This window comes from Petaurus breviceps, unplaced genomic scaffold, assembly GCF_028583685.1.
Source record: "Petaurus breviceps papuanus isolate PSGF00001 unplaced genomic scaffold, PetGlider_PUasm1.0 176, whole genome shotgun sequence".
Lineage (NCBI taxonomy): Eukaryota > Metazoa > Chordata > Mammalia > Diprotodontia > Petauridae > Petaurus > Petaurus breviceps.
The window spans coordinates 19,220,322-19,226,986 of record NW_027185771.1 but is presented as its reverse complement, the minus strand read 5'-3'; the positions used below and the strand labels follow the sequence as shown (position 1 = coordinate 19,226,986).

Genomic DNA, 6,665 nt, shown 5'->3' with positions numbered 1-6,665 from the left:
CATTGAGAAAAGAAAGAAATGGGGTTAGTAAAGAGAAAAGACAGAGACAGAGCAAAGCTATAAGAAACCTATTCATTGGCCACATACAACCTAAACATAATAAAATATTTAAAATAGTAATAATAGTAAATCTTCACATTCACATTAAGTGGATAATATTTACATTACATGGCAGTTTATATCCTGTATGTCATTCAGTTCTCACAACAACCCTATGAGATGACTCAGTGAATGGGTCACTGTGGGTCCTGGAATCAGGAAAACCTAAGTTCAAATCCAGCCTCCAATAATTGCTAACTGTGTGACCCTGGGAAAGTCACTTCACCTAGGTCTGCCTCAGTTTCCTCAACTGTAAAATGAGGATAATACTAACACCTCCTTCCCAGGGTTGTTATGAAGTTTAAATGAGATAGCAGATGTGTTAGCACTTTACAAACCTTAAAGCACCATGTAAATCCTAGCTATTTTCTTTATTATTGTTCCTATTTCAAAAATTAGAAAACTGAGGCACACAGTGAATTGAATGATTTGCCCAAGGCAACACAGGTAGTAGGAAGAAGAATAAAGACTTAAAACTGGGATTCTTTATTCCATCCCCAGCGATCTTTCACAGTGCACTAACCTGCCCCCAGCTAAAAGCCCCTCAGTGGGGGGACATTAGAGAGCAGGGAGAGGCAGGAACATTCGCTACAACCTTACTCAGTAAACTTTCTAACACAGAGAAAATCAGTGTCTCTCTGCCTAAAGCCATGACCTCCCAGATATTAGGCAGTCCCTCCACTGGAACGAATTGCAGTCCATCCATCCCTTCTGGTCCTGTGCAGTTCTTGACCATGTCATCCCATAGATTCACCACAGAGTCAATGATGATTAAAACTCAGCAGCAGCTCAGGAAATGGCATCCCCTACTATTTTATCCCATTAATAAAATTTGCAAAGGCTAAAAGATGTAGGCACCTGAACCAGGGAATTCCTAATGCCTTTATTTAAATTTCTCATCATATCATTCCATCTTTGCTTAGGCAACAGATCCACTTCTGAGACCACCTTGGACAGCGTCATATCAGGACTATAATGATACATAATATAACACAAAGGCTCAAAGCGTTCTATATTTGGAGCAAGGGGACATGGATGGTAAAACATAGAGCTGCTTGGCCCCAAATCACTCACTTAATCTCTCAAAACCTCCCTACTTCATCTGTAAAACGAAGAAAATAATATCTGTGAAGCCTTTTCCAGTTCCCCTTAATAGGTGCCTTCCCATTGTTGATCACTTCCAATAAGTACTGCATATATCTGGTTTGTGCATAGATGTTGCATGTTGTCACTCCTATTAGACCCTGAGGTCCTTGGGAGCAGGAATTCTTAGTCTTTCTTTGTATTCCCAGCAATAACTGTATATGGCATATAGTAGGTGCTTGAGCAATATTTGTTGACTTGACTTTATAAACCTGAAAGCACCCTGGAAATGTGATTTGTTATTATTAGCAGGCCACAAGGAATAGCATACTCTAGCAAACAGAGGGATGGATTTGGAGTTCAATTCCTGACTCAGCCTCTATCTGTGTGACCCTGGGCAAGTCACTTAATCTCTGAGAGCCTCAGTTTCCTCATCTGTAAAATGAGACAGTAGGACTAGGCAACCTCCAAGTTCCCTTCTAGATGCAAGTCTATGTCCCTATGAATCACATCAAGTCAAGTTTTTCTGTGTGATGGTCTGGAAATGGAAAATCTATCTCCTCTCTTCAGTATTCACATGGGCATTTTGAGCCTTTGTTAATTGGTTTTTCAATTTGTTCAGTAGTTAATATTCAGCTGTCAAAAGAAAAGCATAAATAAATAACTTTGATTCAAACACACCTTCTTACTGGACCATACATCACAGTGAAAATGTAGCCTAATTCTTAAAGCCCAAAAGATGAAATTAGAAACATCTTGAAACAGCTTCCGTGTTATCAATCATGTCATCTTGAACATGTTTAGAAGCTTGCTGCTGGCATTGAGAATCAATGTTTTATTCAAAAGAGTGTATTTAAAGAAAATGACAGCACTTTTCAATTTCAACTTTTTGAAAACAGGAAATCTTTCACATCCTCTGACAATGGGGATTCCAGCCTCTTAGAGAGGAGACCAAAGACACCTTTAGAAAGGGAAGCCACTTTCCATCCTTCTCCCAACTCGAGGGTTGTCATTTCAGGATGCCCTGGGCCCCTTGAACCTAGCTTTCAGGCTTAGGGGATACAAAGATACAAAACTGCACAGCATGAGTAACTCATCATGACACAGGGACAGTCTTAAAAATTAGATCTCATGGGCATCATAAGATTTAGAACTAGAAAACTGGTTCAATCTCTTCATTTTGTGGAAGAAACTTGGGCAGAGACAGAGGAAGGGACTTGCCCAAGGTCACACATAGCAGAAGAAAAATTCCAAATTAAGTCTTCTTACTCCATATTCACTGGTTTCTTTTTTTAAATTTCCCACTGTATTGTTCAAGAGGGCCTAGAATAAAACCGGCTAGATTAGAAGTGTTTTTTAATGAAGTGGAATCCTAATGCCCATCCTCTGGTCATTGAGTATCTGTAGAATTCCATTCCATTCCATGCCATTTAGATGGCTGAATGTCTGGGAGATTTATTGCTCAATATCACAAAAAGAAAAAAGACAGGTGAAATCATTGCCTCAATTATACATTTTTGCTTCTATTATAGATATAAGCATATGTGCATGTATATGTGATACACATATGTACATAATACATATACATGTGTATCTATGTCAGGAAATCAACTCACCCATCAATTAGATGCCTGCTATGCACCAAACACAATGCTAAGCACTAGGAACATAAATGGTCCCTGTCTCCAAGGATCATTCTATTATGTGTGTGTGTGTGTATATATATATATATACATATATATGTACATACATACATACATACACATGTACAATATACTCAAATGAAATATTAGGTAACTCTGGAGGAAAGGCTATTAGTGTTTGGAGGACCAGGAAAAGTTTCCTGTAGTAGGTAGTATTTAAGGTAAATCATGAAGAAAATCGGGGATTTCAGAAGATAGAGGTGAGGCAGGATAATATTCTAAGATACCACAAAGTCACTAAGAGTAGACATGGAGGGTCATGTTTGAGAAACAGCCAATGGCCCACTGTGACTGGACTATGCCAGTAGAGAGGGGAATAAAGTATCAAAAAAACAACTGGCAAGGTAAGGGGATAGGTTGGGAAGAGCTTAAATACTTAACAGGAGAGTTTCTACTTGATCTCAGAAATCCCAGGAATTCACTAGAGTCTGGTAAATCCTGGTGACCTGATCAGACCTGCAAATGAAAGGCTTCACTCAGATGGGACCTGATCTGAGCTCTGAAGGATATGATAGATTATAAGAGGTCCTGGTGAAGAAGGGATGGATTCCAAGAATGGTGCAGCCTGAGGAATGCAGAATTTAGGTAGTGCCTAATAGACTAGTGTGGCTACAACATAAAGTGTATAAAAGGGAATAATGTGAAATAAATCTGAAAAGGGAGGTTGGGGCAGATTGAGGCTTTAAAATTCCAGCCAAGGAATTTGACCTCAACTCTAACCCTCTCTCTAGTCTATCACACTACCTCTCAACAAAAGAGAAGTCTGGGAGAGAAAAGAGTTCTTAGAGATCCTTGAAAAGTACTGGTAGGGAGACATCCACAGGTAAAGTCAAACACCCTAGTGCAAGATCAAGGCTCTAGACCAGGGGTTCTTTACCTTTGTTGCATCATGACTCCTTTTGGAGTTCTATTGAAGTCTATGGATCCCTTCTCAGAATACTAACTTTAAATGCACAAATAAAGCATGCAAGATAACAAAGGAAAATCTTTAAATTGAAATGAAGCTAGAAAATTCAAAATAAGTGCACAGACCTCGTGTTGAGAATCCCTAGATTGAGCCTCCACTAGAGTCCCATTTTCTGTAAGGAATTTTCCCTAGTCCTCTTCAATCTTAGTATCATCTCTTTGGGACTCCCTAACCCCCAATTTGTCCTATCTGTACCTATTTGTCTTCATGCTGTCCCCCCCCTTTAAATTGTGTGCTCCTTGAAGGCAAAGATTATTTTTTATCTTTCTTTGTATCCTCAGTCAGTTAACAGGCATTTATTAAGCACCCACTTATGTCCCAGGCACTGTGTTAAATACTAGAGATACAAACAGACAAAAAAGAAAAAAAAACAGTCCTTATTCTCAGGGAGGAAACAGTCTAATCCCCAGTACTCAGCACAGTGCCTGTCATATAGTAGGCACTTAATAAATGCCTGTTGATTCAGCAAATGGAATGGAGGACCGTGTGTCAGGAAATAAATTCTTTGAGAAAGTAGAGGAGCCAAGACAACTCCAGAAAGAAGCACCAATGGGTATAAACAGTATGTTACCAACAATGTTGTTTACAAGAATTATTGTGAAAGACCCCATCAAACATATCTATGACCAGAAAAAGAGAGGGTCCAGTCATGTAACAAAAAAGATGGGTGACCCAATTGTAACTCTGGTATCGACACAATATCAAAATGATAAAAAAGGGGGGTCCTTAGCATATTGGGTCAATCCTTTAGGGAAGATTCAGGGAAAGACAGATACCAATTACACAGGAAGGGAAGTCACAACTGAGTCACCATTTGTTCCAGAGGAAGGAGTTCCCACCCTGATAAAATCATGAATCCATGGAAATGTTGAAGTGATTTTTCAAGTAGGAACTTAGAAAATAGGATATAGACTTCCTAGCTCAAATAGTTCGATTTTCTAACAACAATCTAAAACCTCCTACAAAATATATGTTCTAAATACATCACAAATACACAAAATACATTGTTAAAATATTTAAAACCAACAAAATACATATTTTCAAAATGGATCGTGGGTCTAGAAATGTTAAGAAAATTGACGTCAGTTCTTGGTCAGATGGAAATATTTGTAGCCACCCCTTTCAGGACTTCATTAGCCCACCAGCTTTTAATAAAGCATCTTTTTCTCCCCTCAGGGTCCTATAAATGACCTTGAAAGACTTTGGGTTTCTAGTACTGTCACTCATGAGCTCATATCCACTGTACCGCCCATCACTCTGCAGAGTTAATTAGCTTTTTTGAAAGGGTATCTACCAAATAGGTATGGAAATATACAGATATAGGTATTGCTGGTACACAACATATCTTCCCCCCCAAACCAGACCACACTATCCATTTGCTCAAGCAAGGTCCTAAAGGGAAGTTGTTGTTTTTGCTGTTGTCCATCCTTTGTTTTTGAAGACCATTGACATCACAAATGAGTGCTGTCTTGACTTGCACTTGAATCACACTTCCAATTGTTTGAAATGCGTTTAAGTGAGGCAGAGCTGCACAGATCGTCAGCCTCACTATCTCCTCTAGAGTCATCAAAACTCAAGTGGAAAAACAAAAGTCAAAATGAGTGGCAATGGCCCAGGATGCAGTGGATGACCTTGGATATCTTCGATATCTGACCAAGCTCCAAGCACTCCACAGTACGTGCTTCAGCCATCTTCATGGTCACTGGACCAAGTTGTTCTCAGTCACCCATTGCACTAGGAGAAGTCTTCACATGTGTGAGGTAGACATCCCCCTTCACCCTGGTTTAGCTCATCTCCCAAGACAGGTTACCAGGGTGTGACCACAGCACAGCTGTAGAGAGAAGGAGAGAAGGCTTTAAATTAAAACACAAAGATAATAAGGCACATGCTTGTTATCTCAAAAGTCCTGCCACAAATTGTCCTTTTCTCCTTTTCTGAAAATTTTATGAAGTTCCTCTTAGGTGTGATTCTCTGCCTGGCGCCAAGGATCACTCCCTTTCCAGATTAGCTAGCTTTCTCTGATTCCCTTTGGCATATAGGGCAATTGTGAGCTCCTCCACTAGATTTTTCAGCTCCTAAAGGGCAGGGACTTTCATCTGCCTTTCTTTTTTTACAAACCCATGCTTAGCACAGTGCCTGACACAAAGTAAGAGCTTAATAAATGATTATTAATTGACTATTGACAGATCTGGGCAAAACATAGAGCACACCAAACGTCTTAAGGAATCCCTTTCACAACTCACTTCCATCTTCAACTGAGGTTTAGCCTATCCTATATATTTTCATCCAAAGCTGAAAGAAAGGATTAAAAAGAATCATAAAACTTGTAAATGTTGAAGGCATGATTTGAATTCAGATTTTCCTTGATTGAAGGCAGAGCCTATTTAAATTTTTCTTTTTGGATCCCCATTGATTAAAACAGTTGACTTAACCACCCCCCAAAAAGAAAGATTTGTAATGGCATGGACCTCACACTGTCAGTGCTTAATAAACATTATTGAATTTAATTGGAGCAGAGAACACTTAAAGGAGACACGATAGGGTAGGTGTCTGAAGGGCTTTCCTTCCTAAAAGAACTTTGAGGTATACATCTAGAGAAATCTTCCTCCATATAAATGGATGTCCTGTGAATCCTCTCTCACCTTTATGCTTTCCTTTCCAGGTGGGACCCCACTTCTGGATTGTCCTCTATCCTCAATTTTACTTTCCTAAAATTCCCTAGCCTTCCTTAAAGCACACTCAGACATCACCTCCTCCATGTCTGGTCAGATTGCCCTGGTTACTGGTATTAGTACATGCTCTGCACCCCCCCC

At 39.5% G+C, this 6,665-nt stretch overlaps 1 long non-coding RNA gene across 1 annotated transcript in view; it reads right to left on the bottom strand.

The window, feature by feature from the left end:
• Window positions 1–2,025: 2,025 nt before the first annotated feature.
• The window catches only part of LOC138159608 (uncharacterized), an 81,625-nt gene continuing 76,985 nt past the window's right edge, over window positions 2,026–6,665 (bottom strand). Inside the window, exon 3 of the long non-coding RNA XR_011167925.1 lies at window positions 2,026–5,683. This is a non-coding gene — a long non-coding RNA (uncharacterized lncRNA). The remainder of the gene's footprint in view (window positions 5,684–6,665) is intronic.